General features: G+C 33.5%; 1 protein-coding gene across 1 annotated transcript in view; it reads right to left on the reverse strand.

The window, feature by feature from the left end:
* LOC118737295 (ABC transporter G family member 20) overlaps positions 1 to 14,446 on the reverse strand; it is a 35,883-nt gene extending 21,437 nt beyond the window's left edge. Inside the window, exon 1 of the mRNA XM_036467705.1 lies at positions 14,314 to 14,446. The gene's annotated coding sequence lies outside the window, so the exon portion shown is untranslated. The remainder of the gene's footprint in view (positions 1 to 14,313) is intronic.
* Between the last annotated feature and the right edge of the window lie 578 nt (positions 14,447 to 15,024).

A 15,024-nucleotide genomic window follows, 5' to 3' on the forward strand; every position in this document is an offset into this window, starting at 1 on the left:
TGTACATAATCATAATCATATTCATAATCATGTTTTCGCCTAATATTGAAAGCTTCTTGAACCGAAGCGCCCAAAAGGCTTATAAGCAACCTAGAAATAATTTTCGATTCCTCCAGCGAAAGCGAAAGCTCGGATGTAGAAGACATTAAAAAATGTGAAATTGAAGCTCAATTGAAGGCCTATCTTAAAGAAACACGAGCTCTTGTTGGTGAAAATCCTCTCGATCGCTGCAAAACTAAACTAAAACACGACAAATTGACAGATCTGGCCCGCAAATATTTGAGCGCTCCATTCGCCAGCGTTCAAAGTGGGCAAATGTTCAGTGCAGCCGGCCTTATATACGAGCCTCTAAGAAATCTTTTTTTGAAATATAATATGCCCCTTTTGAACTTTGACTACTAGATTAAAACACTGTTTAGGTTAAGTACTCGTTTAATGTTCAAATAATTTGCAAAATTTTTAAGTAACAAAAACGATGACTTAAGTTAATTATAGCTTTTTTAATGTTATTCCTAACCAGTGTTGCCAGAATTTTTTGGACCAACCGGCTAAATTGGCAAAGAAAAACCGGCTAAAAATGGCTAAAGTGTTTCAACTAAATTTCACATGTAGAAGGTTCTTGGAGAGTAGTGCAATTCAAGCTGGAAAACATTTTGCCAGCAAGAATTCGCAATTAGGAAAAACATACGATGTGGCACATGGTTGGATTTTTGTCGACGAAAATTTAAATAAACAAGTTCGTTAAGTTGAAAAAATCTGTATTCGTAATCGGAATGCAATCTCAACCCGAGTCGACTTAGGAAACCCGGCAGTTACTACGACAATGGAATGGAGATGAAGAAGATCCCTTTTTTAAGCATCTGAAAGAATTTTAAAAATTCTATAAAAATTTATTATGTTTGAAATGCAACCGTGGACACTAGGTGGCAGGTAAACTGGTAAATTATTGCAAATTTGCGTTCATGCAGAAAATTGCAAGTTTCTTAAAATCTGATATTTTGAGTGATAATTCTCGCTTCGGTTCTTGGAATTTAAATAAGTTCTCAGCAAAAAAGTTTGTTTAAAAAAATACATATGTTTACATAGTACTTGAAAATATCCGTTTTTCCCTTACCTTGAACCTTTAAGCGGGGGCAACAATGATGTTTTGTAATTAAGGCAGAATTGAATATGCGCTATCTGGGAAGACAATACCTGTAATATTTATTCTATATGTATATTGGAACTATATCCAAACACAAACGCGTGTTAAGCAAACAGTGAAACAATTTGTTATTTTCTAAGTTTGCGAATAAAACTTCACACTTAAATTTAAGACATTCACAAACAAACATTTTATGAAGGAAATCCCCGCTACGGCCTTTTCTAACAGATTTTCGATCGTTTAGCCAAAAATGGAAACATATATATTTGAATTTTAAGAAAACAAGGCAAATAGGAAAATAAACGGCTAAAACGGCTAATTTTTTTTTACAAAGCGGCTAACAAATCGGCTGCCGGCTAAACTGAAATTTCTTCGGCTGTTTGTATTTCCATTCGCATTCCGAAAATTCGCATTGGCATTCGCATTCGCGAATGTTAAAAATATGACATTCGAAACATCCCTACACCAAACACTATCCAAAAACACACCTACAACCTGCCAAAATAAACGGTAAGAAGAAGAGTTACGTTGTTTATGGAACTGTAGGATGTACGCGGTTTTGTACTTTAAACGACGATATGTATGTATGTATGTTAGACCACGTCAATAAAAAGAAATCCTGCAATGCGACCGGAAATTTCAGCATTTGGTATAGTAATGATCCTCCATGAATCTCCCCACTCTAGGAAAATTCTAATGAGTTATTTAATTTTGAGGTCAATATAATTTTCTGGGATCAATGAAAACACCCGAACCTGTTTGGCAGTTATGCAGTATCAGATTATTTAAATTCCTAAATTATCCTTTTTTAATCCTTTGTCCTATTTGTGTCAAATCTAGTATATAGCAAACACTTTTTTTTGGGAATTTAAGGAATCTGAGCATGCATAACACTTAAATGGCTTATGCCGAAAGGCATTCACAACATCAGTGTTGCCAACTTTTGATTTTCAAAAAGCACCAAAAACTTGGAAAAAAGCGTTTTACCACACTAAAAGCACCAAATGGTTTTAAATCAATTGATGCTTTTTTCATAACAGTTTGTATGTATTTAACAAAAACAAAAAATTAACAATATTTACAAGAATGCATACATAAATCAATAAACAAAACTTTTTCTCTCATAACGATTGAAAAGCCACATGCTATAATGTGACTCATGGTTACGACGTAATACCGAAGTACTGCACATTAAAACTGATATATCTCAAGAAAGAAAAATCGAATCCCAACAAACGAAAATCATGCCCTAAGTAGAAATAAGGGAAAAAAAATTTGTTTTCATTATATAACCTCAAATATCGCCAAAAACCGCGATTTTGGCACTTTGAGGTTAGGATATCTCAAAATTCTAGTGCTAGAGCAATTGTGCGGCACCAAGAAACCATGTGTTTTACTCAGGTGGTACAAAAATAAAAATTTTTATAAATAATTAGAAATGAAAAAAAGAAATACTTTACTTACTCGCATATCTACTAGCATTTTCAACGCGAATATAATTGAACAACGTGAATTTGCAAGTTCAGCTTTTTATCAATCATGGTTGTATTTAAGTGCATTTAAATTTGTAGATCTTTGTAAATTCAGTGCTGCCACAGCTTTAAATATTGGAAAATTATTTCAGGTTTTAACTATATCGGAGTAATTTTAGTTCAGAAAAAAAGCACTAAAAAGGCACTAGGCGCTAAATGATTTTTTTTGGCGTTTTAATTTTCAAAAAGCACTAAATCTAGTGCTTAAAGCACCAAGTTGGCAACTATGCAAAACATACCATTGCGAATGACTCATTGTCGTTTAAAGAATAAAGGGAGTGCGACATACGCTACTATTCCATACGAAGACAGAAATATGCCCCGTTATATTCGCAACCGTTTTTAATGAAAATCTATTTCTCTTTTAAATGCAGCCGCAGAGCTAAGTGTGAAGCAAGTAAAGTAAATTAAAAACGAATGCAGTCAGCTCATTACGCATAGTTCATTTAAATAATTTTTCTTTACGCTTATTTGACCCCAAAACATTTCAATATTTCCGATCAATTTATAAAAGCTGCCACTGCATACATACATATATAAAATATAAAATGCGTCACTTACGCAGGAGTTTAGAAAAATTTTCCCACGCTCATGCATGGAACTACATTTCGGGACATTTCTAAAATCTGTTTTTAGATTAAAAAGACATAACATATTTTATCGCAGTTTTATTTAAAACAAAATAAAGAAAAAAGGACTTGAAAAATGATCGGAAAAATGTATACACACAACATATACGCATATTTGTCATAACCATGATTTTTTTTTAGGAAATTAGTATTATTTTTTATGCTTTCATTAAGTTCAAGTTAGTATCGTTTGATAAAACACTTACTTAACAAATAATTATAAAACCCGTAAAATGAATGAAGTAAAAATAATACACTGTAATATAACGAAAGTACCAGTAATGAGGATGCTGGTTATGTTTATGGCTTCCTTATATTTTATGTTCTTCGTGATAACGAAAGTGCTGCCAAGTTTGTCAGAAAAATGGGTTTTGGGCCAGAGTTCATGGAGACTCCTATTAAGAAAGCCGGTACAAATATAAAATCCGGGTCACTTACATATTATTCCCGACTTTAAAAAAGCGGGACAAAATCGGTACTGCCCCGCTAAAATCGGTAGCAATGGGCACCGTAATGATAACGCATGAATCAAGCACTGTCACTGCAAAAATCACGCCACATGCGCATCTCTAGTCGCTGACATGCTCTGCCAGCTGATATCTATTTGTGTATATCAACGATCCATGAGCGCCAAATAAACTCGACTCGCACCGTCTCAATTCATTTTCGACATTTTATAGGTATATGTATGTATGTACATCTTGTACTTACTGTAGCATTGCATACAACTTGATGGTGGAACCGGCAAGGTAGCACAACGCTGATATTACAAACCTGCTAACAACCTTGGATTTTTCGTTTATTTTTTTGTTTATGCATTGTCAGCCCATTTACTCATTTTGATGCATCTAGATACATACTTACGCATATGCATACTTTTGTACATATGTATGTACATCAGGGTGGCCAAAAAAAAAGTAAAACCGGAATTTTAATGCTCTCAACCGCCAGGATTCTTCTATATACAAAAAAAAAAATAAACACATAAACCCCTATTTTTTAATTTGAAAGCAAAAAATATTTAGCGGTGGCTCAAAGAACTCAAACGTTTCCATGTATTTTAGTTGGGAAAAAGAGCTTTTCTTAGAAGTGGTATGGAATTCTTGAAAATCAATATTTTTCGATCGGAAAACTCTGTCTCTTTTCAAGAGAGTTCCAATAACAATATCCAATTGTTTATTTGACCATTTTTTGGGGTATTCGGCGGACCTATAAGTTATAGTAACTATTAAAAATGGTTAAATATTCAATTGGGTATTTTTATAGGAAATCTCTTGAAGAGAACCAGGGTTCTCCGATCGAGAAATATTGATTTTCAAGAATACATGGAAAACTTTGAGAACAAAGAAAAATTCCTATTTACTTTTTCTCATGCATTTTTGGATCACCCCAATGTCCATACATACATTGTACATAATTCTCTTATGCACATCGCGGCATGGATACTATGCGAATATTTATTTATTGGATTTGAAATACCCTTTTATTATATATTCATACATAGTTTTATGTATTTGTCCCAGTTGCCTACTAGACATTTATATTAAAAGAAACCTGTATAATATCTACGCACACATGTAATTACACGAATATGTAAATATGTATGAACATAGATACATACATATATGTATGCATAAATATCCAGTCTCTTACAATTTAATTGCTTCTGCAGACTTTAGCTAAACTCATTGGCAAACTCGTTTCTTTTGGTAAGTTGACCTCGTAACTCTCTTTTACATTAACCGCCACTCTAACTATACACTCTGCCTTCTTGTATATTTCCTAGTTAAGTATGCGCTCCCATGTCTAAAAACTCAGCATGTTAATGTACATAGAGTTACAATGAATGACCAATGTCTGGCGTTGTAGATATATATGTACATACATTCAAATGAATGCATTAATTGTACGTTTTATTTGTTTGCTTTGGTTTATTTATTTGAGAGATTATTGTAGTAGTTCTATTACTTTTCGTTGTAACACAATTTGTCAATGTTTTTGCGCAATATATTTTTTTTTTTTTGGTATTGTAAACAAAAAAGCTAAACGATGCTTGTGTTAGTTAACTCGTGTTGAAAATCTTTACTCAACATGACTCTTAGTTAAAATGGCAATTAAGTTAATATTAGTTGAAATCGTTGAAAAAAATGTTACATGCATAGTTATGTGTGTATGTGCTTGCAAATACATAAGTATAGGTATATATTTAAGCATTAGGTCTGTTCGATGAACACACTAGCGTACTCTAGTGCAGGAAAAGCGTTCGATGAGGGTTTTTCTTGCACTAAATGTGAGATGTCGTTCTGCACTGTACTGGTCTACACTATCTATGTATGTATGTATGTAGTTGAGGATGTTTACATAACTTAATGTCAGCTTAGTATTAAGTTTCCGTTTAAATTATTTCACAAATTCTAAAATCAGATTTTTTGCTTCAAAATATTCCGATGTTATTAAAAAAAAAAATCTTTAAATATTCAAAATAAAATATATGTATGTAAATAAATACATATAGTCAAAACACATCGCAAAAAAATATAGGAAAAAAAGGTTCTTTCTTAACAGCGGTCGCCCCTCGGCAGGCCATGAAAAACAGCTTCTCATTAAAATACAATCGCCGTTCGGAGTCGGCGTAAAACTGTAGGTCCCTCGCACGCCACAAATCGGAGGGAAGCTCGGCCAAACACTAACATATTTGTAAGCGCCAATCTATTATATTATTATTATTATTATATAAATACATACAAACAGGGCCGCTGATATTTAAACGAATGTCCAACATTCTCACTACATAACGGCCCAGTGAAGTAATCTTCCCTGATAGGCCTTTTCTTAAGGGCTTCAACTAAACTAAGTAATTCACTTAGCGGATTTTGCTCCACCTTATCACAACTTTCTTTACATTGGAAAATTCTGTAAAATACTTATTTTGGTAGTAATTTAACCGGAACGACCAGTTCTTATCTATTAATTTTTTATGCAAATTGAATAAATCAACTTTTAAAAGTGTTTTTACCCGACTTCAAAAAGAGTAGGAAGTTATTGATTCGCCGGAATATTTTTTAGTTTTTTTTATCTATGCTACCGCATAACTTTGAAGCACGTTAGCCGATTTCTACAATTTTTTAAGGAAATATGGTACCTCAGACGTTGTCCCATACTAATTTGGTTTAGATCCGATCATTGGATCATGAAAAAATTAACGGTACTCTTAAATGTTTATATGAGAATCTAAGTTGGATTTTTATTTTTTTTCTTAAAATTTACTAGTCTTTATGTATGTATGTAGGTATGTATGTATATGCAGCACGATTCAAACTTTCGCATGAAATTGCCGCTTTCAGCTTATATGTATGTACATTTTAATTTGAAGCAATCACATTTTGCGTAGAATATGTTACCAGTTTTACAAAATATTTCTCTTGATGAGCAAAAGAACACAACCTCTTTATTTTCGATTACTGCTTTTAAAGTGATTATAAACCACAAAGGAGTCGTTTAGTTAGGGTTGCCAGATTTTGTCTGCTCGAAATCTGTACGTTAAACTTTCAGTACATTTTTATTCAAAGCAAAATTATCCATGTAAGTAACATATTAAAAGTTAAACCGCCTGAGTACTTGTTTTAAAAATATTTTGGTAGATAAGTAAAGTATAGTTCATAAAAAAATAAAGGTGTTATTCATTTTAACATGAGTCTAGACATCATTGTACACAGAAGCCAATAAATTAGTTCATATATGACAATTTTGAATAGCAATAATGAGATAATTTCCATCTTAAGGGTTTAAATAGTCAAGGAACTCTATACATTTCATTTAAAAATTACTTTCAATATGAAGTTCCCTTTAAAAAAATTTTAATTGGAAGCCGGTTTCTCTTTTTGCGCCAGGAAGCAAACTTTAATTTTAAAATCCTATCAATTGCTTCGTTTGAACAAAATTACATATTTCTTCAGATGTGGAAAAATACTTCTTCTATAATTCCTCGTGACCTAAATTAATTTTTTCAGCAACACAAAAACTTTGAAAGACTAAGAATTCGCTAAAAAGAGTATCTAACTCTATGTCTTGTATGCAAAACTCTCTTATAATGCCAGTGAATTGTGAAAAAAAAGAATTATATTTAAGTAATAGGCAAAAGGCATTCGAATATTCAAATTTGATGTTATTAAACTGAAACTTATTTTCGAGGTAACTAGCAACACTCGACAAAAAAAAAACATCAGCCTTCTTTTTAAATAATTTAAGCTCCATCATATTATCGCAAGTGGTACGTAACGACCCGGCGATATGCCCATAAAACGATTGATATTTTTTTTGTATTAATATCTTGGGCATATCAAACATTATCTGAAACATGCCAACTATAATTAAATTATTTCTTCTTACTTTTAACAGTACAGTTTAAACAAGTTCCCTAAGAAAATCCTTAAGTATTTTATTTGAATTGATAATTCTGTACAAATCAGTACAAATTTTGAAAAATCAAGACATTAGCGTACTGAATAAAATCAGTACAAGAGTTGAAAAATCAATACTGTACTGATAAAATCAGCACGTCTGGCAACCGTACGTTTAGTCTACTTGTAAACTTTTACTACTGATGATGGGTAACAGGTAACAAGATCAACGGAAATAAGGTAAATTGACACTATTTCGCATACTGGTGCGAAATAAAGTAAATTGACATTATTACCTTTTCAAAAGCGAAATAAAATCCGGAAATAAGGTAAATTGACACTATTTCGCATACTGGCGCGAAATAAAGTCAATTGACATTATTACCTTTTCAAAAGCGAAATAAAATCCATAATAAATTTGCTCTTTCAGACATTTATTTTGCATAGCTTCACGGCGGTCCGCTATAAATAGAAGTGGTAGCCTTCGATCGTTATTTCTGTTTAAAAGCTATTTAAGCCCTCTTTTATTTGGTACCAGATTTGTTTAATTTGGATAAGCGATTTCTTTACTGTCCAGAAAGACTTTTATTTCGAATTAAAAAGAAAATCTGGCCAAGTTTAGCTGCTATTTACGGTCTCTGCTTATATTCAATAATACCGTCTATCTGCACACTTCACAAAAATGAGATTCTGATGTAAAAATCCACCTAAGATTTAACTGTCATTGCATTACGCTTGACAGAAGACTTTACACTATTAAATTGCAAATCAGAATTAACATCAGCGATGACAGGTAATAAGTGCCAGATGGGTTCTAAAATCACAAAGTAGTTTTTGTGAAAATTGCAGATAGAGGGTATTATTGAATATAAGCCCTCGATATTTTATATTTTTATATTTTTAAGGTATTGGAAGATTTTTGCTGCGTTTTGGCAACAACTTGTCTGCAGTAAAAAAGTATATAATTTTTGTTAAAAAAAGTAATAGCATCATTTACTTTATTTCCAATTTTTTTTTGCCTTTATTTCGCTTTTGTAAAGGTAATAATTTCAATTAATTGTAACCATGATGATGACGATTATTTTATACTATTTTTCTTGTTTAGGCGGGGATCCCCACAGATTTTACTTTAATATATATTGGAATTGCTTCCCAAATCAAATCATCATACATACATACATACATACCCAGATACAAGTATACATATATACTCGTACATACATACATACTCGTAAAATTAAATTATGTAAATAAATCGCTTTGAATCAGCTTATAAAGTTGAACGATCGGTTATTGTAGTTACGTAGGTAGTATTCAAAAATTAAATATTCATGTATGCATGTCTTTACATCCATTTTTTCCCAAGGTCAATTATCATCAGCGCAAATTGCTCAAACTTTGTAAACAAAATACTGAAAAAATGCGTTTCGTGATTTCCCATCGAATTGCATTGAATCGCTGAACGTACGCCAGTTAATACACCCATTAGCATTTTATTTATTTGGTTTAGGTGAGCCGTAAGTACATATTTGGTTAAAGATGATTTTAGGTAGCTATTTCATTTGAAAGGCACAGTCGTTATTACTAATCATTATCTTTTGGGCCTTGTTGAAACAGAAGCATTTACACTGCATCTGTTGGTGTTGGCTTTGATCATTGGACGTGTGTGTATGTTGTGCCCACAAAATAAATGCATGCGATGTACTGGATTTAACTGTCCAATTTGGACTATTTCTACTTTTGTATACCATGAAATCGTCGTACATTTGTACACATGTATATCAGCTCTTAAATACATACATTCATACATATATGCGTTTCCACGCAATCACAACAGACGGCCAATTTATGCAACACTCGATTGTCACACCTGCGCTCAGAGAGCACTCTTCAATAAACCGGCATATGCGGGTATATGAATTACATTTTCCGATCATTATGTACCGTAGTCTAACTGCCGTCCCTAAATTGGCGCGTCAATTGGCCAACAACTGTCAAAAATCCTCATGCCTGTGCAAACGCTCAGCGCTCCAATTTAGGGACGCCAATAAGAAGCAGTCGTATTCCAGCAAGCCTGAACGAATAACTGGTACGAAGAGGAGTGACAGGAAGCTGCAGAGTAAAAATATGCCTCCTACAGGGTGTGATCGGGTGCAATGCGAGCCGTGTGGAACCGTTATAGGAAATTGAAGAGGGAAGTGAGAAGTATTTTCCATAATAGAAAAGCGGGAGGCCGAAATAGCCCGAAAGTTTAACCAGAAAATTGGGTGAACAACCACGCCGGCCAAGTGACCAGTGTCCATAACATACTTAAATTATGGCAGGAATAGGGTATTAAATGGTAACCGTACTGAAAGTAGCGGAGAATTGTCCAGAGCTCCATTTCGATGACAACGGAATCCATGTCCCATCGCCTGAATATGAAGATGTATGAATAGCAATTGCGCGGCTAAAAAACAACTTAGAAGCTGAAGCTGACGGTCTACCATCTGAGCTATTCCAAGTTTGCGGGCGAGGAGTTTATAAGGCCCTCTACTCACGAATATAAAGAAGAGGGCAATAAGGAGGCTATATTTTTTGTATAAACGAAACACCATTAGTGTGCTCTGACAAACCCACAAGATAGGCGACCCGCCACATAAGCATCATATCGAGCGTATTTTGGGGGTTTCGCCGTCAACGAACCGATTGGTTCTTATCAGTGTGATTTAAGAACTGGCAAATCCACCATCGACCAGGTATGCCCCATACGCGCAATATTCGAAATAGGGGTAGACACACACGATTTATTTGTAAATTTTAAAGTGGAGGACTTGGGTTCAGATATGTAAAACGTTTCTAACTGCATTAGTACAAATGGTGTAGAAGTCCTAAAAACACTTTCAATGACTTGGTTTTTGGTTATAAAATCGTCTCCAAATTTAAATATCCAAGTATCTCGAGGGCTTCTAACCACTACATACATACATACATACATACATAAGTAAATATATGGAATTTATTAAATCTCAAATAAAATACATTATGGCGATCGCTAGCCCACATATTTTACGAAATTTAAATGTTTAAGCCTTATACTGGATTTCCACTAGGCATTAAATGGCAAAAATGACAAATGACAAAGTCAGGCATTACAAAATAATCGTGTCATTACATTAAAAAAATTGTCATTAAGTTCATTCCCACATGGCATTTTTTTAAATGGCGTAAATTTTTTGTCATTTCAATGCCTAGTGGAAATTCGGCTTTACTCGTTCTTATTTATCTCAACTTAATTTTTCTTTGCATATTGCAGTGTATATCCAGTATTATTAAAATCTCTTAGCTTGCATTTCTTGATACTCATGCCCCAAAAACCTCTCGTTGGATAATTACGCATATACATGAGTATTGAGTCAGATGAAAATCGACAAAACTTAAAATAAAAATAAAAAACCTAAAAAAAGAAAGGCAAACAAAAAAGTGGCCAATGTTATATAAACAATGTGGACTATAAACTGAGGTGCTACTGCTTTGAGTACAGCTGAAGCATGTGGAACTTGTGCTCTTATCAGGTGCATGCTACTAATTGTGGCACGATTGGTGCTCTCGCGGATAAAACCTACTAGCGCGACAGATGCTACGGACTCTATGGACTCTCTAGAGCGCTATATTTACATACATACATACATATATGCACATACATATGTACATATGTGTGCATTCATAGTTATTGGCTGGTTTTAGAAATACCGATGCCGCACAGTGTGGAATTTTACAAATCTAGGGGAACATAATTCTTTTAATCGCTTATTATTTCTTATGTGTATTTTTTGATATTACTATATTGGGACGAACAAAACAAAAAAAAATATCCAAATCGGTCAAGCCATTCCCGAGTGTTTGGAATTACAATTTATGCGAATACTGATTTTTCGATTTTCCGGCTTTTCCTTTTGCAGTTTTAGAAATTTCATTTTTTTTAAGCCATTATTGTATTGCGACAAAAAAAGAGAACAACAAAAATTATATAATTCGGTCAGGCGTTCGCTATTTTAATTTTAATTTTTATATGTAGTACATATGTTTATACATATAATGTATTAGAGATTTTTCTATTGAAGTGCTCGCGAAAGCGTCTATACTCTTTTTTGATGCTTTCTTGAGCTTCTTTTGTAGTAGGGGCAGAATGCAGCTTTGAATTATCTTCTCCGCGTGTTGAAGAATCTTATGCTCACTAGCGGGCATATAATACTAAGGGTACTTTTTCAGAAAAATTGTTTTGGTTTCCTCAGCATAAGCTTTACATATATTTTTCGACATCGATTACCAAACTGCTTGATAATGCTTCAAGGCATCAGTATCTGTGATCTTGGCTGATTTTAAAGAGTTTCAGAAAAATCTTCGGGCAGTATTGCCATCATATTGGTACACATCGCTGTCAAAGGAGTCCCATTTCAGATCGCTGTCTTTGTTGAACATATGCCTTTTTTGTGGCTACCGAAGTTTTTTCTTCTGTGATCCTGTGTGCTTGTAATTTTTTCATCTCTAGTTTGTATGATATGTGAATTATGCATTCGAAACACCTAATCCAGGAGGGCTGGGGAGATATTCTAAATGAATAGATCTCTTCATCTGGCAAGCGAGAAGCTACTGTAACTTGGTTAATTTTGTTTGTTGTTCTTGCTCCACAGATGTATCATTTTTGGGATGATGGTTTCTTTTTTTAAAGTCACGTTTTGTTTGCAACAAGAAACTTGGCAAGCTTGCGCTGACTTGAATAACGGCAAACTCCTTGATTTGGGGTCTTTGTCCATGGCATTATTATTGTTTTCAAATATGTAATGGCACGTTAGTTCATTTCTATCCTCCTTTTTGCTCTGATACCACATTTGAAATTGTTTAATTTCCTCATATTGTGCACCTCTATAGAAAAAATATATATATATGAGTGACGCAGGCAGACGCAGCTATACTAATTGTACTCTAATAGAGATATATATATGAATATACAAAAAAAAAAAAATGATTTCAAGCTCTCTACATGGGTGTACACTTTTAAGTCTCTATTTTAAAAATATATACACACAGGACGCTAAGGAGAACAAACAACAACACAAGCTTATTTTTTTTATTATTATTTATTATTTACACACAATAACAATTTTATCAAACAACCAGTAATTTTTAAGCAAAAAACAAAACCGACTTCAATTCTTATATAAAAATTTAAGATTATCCTTAATCTCATTATGATCCAATGATCGCATTTAAACCAAATTAGAATGGGACCACTTGTGAGGTAACCCCTTTCCTTTAAAAAACAATGTAGTCACTTTGAGACAGGCTACTCAGTGCGCTACGTTGCCGGTGGTTTGAATTTGAAATAACGTGAAACAGCCTTTATAAATGCCGAGTCGAATGGCATACGTTTGGCATGAGTACCCACCATTTAGTTTTGTGAATAAAGTTCCCCTAGACCTGAAAAATCCTACACTGTGCGCCACGATGGCCGTGGTCGGCGAGTACTTCTGAATGTTTGTTTGAATGCAGTTAGTGTTTAGTTGTGCAATTTTCTTTTTTTATTTTTCATTTCTCATTTCTCAATTTGTTGTTATAGTTTATTTACATTTGGGGCAGGTTTCGATTGCACTACCTGGCGCACAAGGAAGTCGACGAGCTACATAGATAAATGTCCATTCACTTGTTACGAATACAATTGTTGATGGCTGAGTGTTGTTTTATACTTGAATTTTGGATTTTGGGAATACCTTCTGGCAAATTAGTTTTTATACTGTTGAACCTCAATGTCAATGCGATCCTAAAAGTGCAGGTGAATTATCTATCGAATTTTCAAACCACATTCATATAAACATTGTACAAATTCTCATTCAATTAAGCTAATTGCAAAATTTTTACACAACAGCTTGTGGAGCATAAGACAAACCGCATTGGTTAACTTACATATGTACATACTAAGTCTGTACATACCAAAAATAAAACGTCAAATAAAAAATAAGTACATACATTTGTATGCATGGTTTAGTAGCTAGCTCCACCAGCGCTGTAAAGAAGCAACAACAAGCTACATACAATGCACACTTGAGTATTTTTATTGAAAAAAATTAACACATTTTGTAATATTTGCTATTCCACTGTTTCTATATATTCACGTAATTTTTGGTTAATCAGCAATTCGAAGCACAAATACAAACAAAAACGCACAAATGCAAAACCATGGAATTACATACATAGATACATGAATATACTATGTACATACATACGTATGCGCAGACAGTGTTTGCAGCTTAAGTCTTTTGTTTCAACACCACATTTTCAGCAACAATTAGCAAAGCGTTAAAGAAGCTTTAAAACAATGGCTAGCGCAAAGAAGTTCACTGAAGTTGTTGTGCCAATTCCATAACAAAATGTATAACAAGGCTTTTGTGTCACTATAATACCAGTCCATTGCATTCGAATACGTACGTACGTACATACAAACGTGTGTAAATATTTTTCTTAAATCGTCTTATAAAAAATTCTTATTTTTAAGTATCACTTTGTTTGCGTTTTAACAAAAAAAAAAAAAAAAAAAATACTTCTTTCTACAAACGATTTTTATTTCATACCATAAAACCAGATGATTTTGCAATTCCTTCACTTCCTTCACACCAACAAAAAACTACAACGGTTGCAATTGCGCACCGTATCAAACTTCGCGTATCAGAGACAATTCGTTACTGAGCACAGGCGAACGCGCAAACGACTGCCAAACCGTGGCAAAATCTGATGTTTAATCATAATATTGTTTCCACATAGCGAAATAAGTATGTATGTATGTATGTACGTACGTATTCGTCTATATGGGTATGTGTATAAGTACTCACATACATATGCATATTTTATGTATATACATATGTAGCTATGTATATGCATGCATATGCAAAGATACATAAATACATACTAACACGCAAAAGTATCGAAACATCCAAATTTAACTCACTCTCAATTACCCACAGACCAGCTAGTAACTCAGTAAACTATTTGAAATACATATTTACATACAATGTGGGCCCTTGCAGGCAGCAACAGCAGCTAACCAAAGAGTATGAAAAAAAAAAAACAAAAAATAAAATAATTAAATTAATGTAACTATCAATAATAAATGTTTGTAATGAAAAAAACAGAAAAGCAATTGAATTGAATAAACGTGCCACCCGCAGTTACATATATGTCCATACGAGTGTGGGTCAATAAATCTTTAAAATTAGAACAGGTCTCCTTCTTCGAGACTACGAACATGCCAAGCTCTTTGACTATCCTAAAAGGAACATACATAC

The sequence above is a fragment of the Rhagoletis pomonella genome, unplaced genomic scaffold, assembly GCF_013731165.1.
Source record: "Rhagoletis pomonella isolate Grant_MI unplaced genomic scaffold, Rhpom_1.0 Rhpom_scaffold_00004, whole genome shotgun sequence".
In the NCBI taxonomy this organism is placed as follows: domain Eukaryota; kingdom Metazoa; phylum Arthropoda; class Insecta; order Diptera; family Tephritidae; genus Rhagoletis; species Rhagoletis pomonella.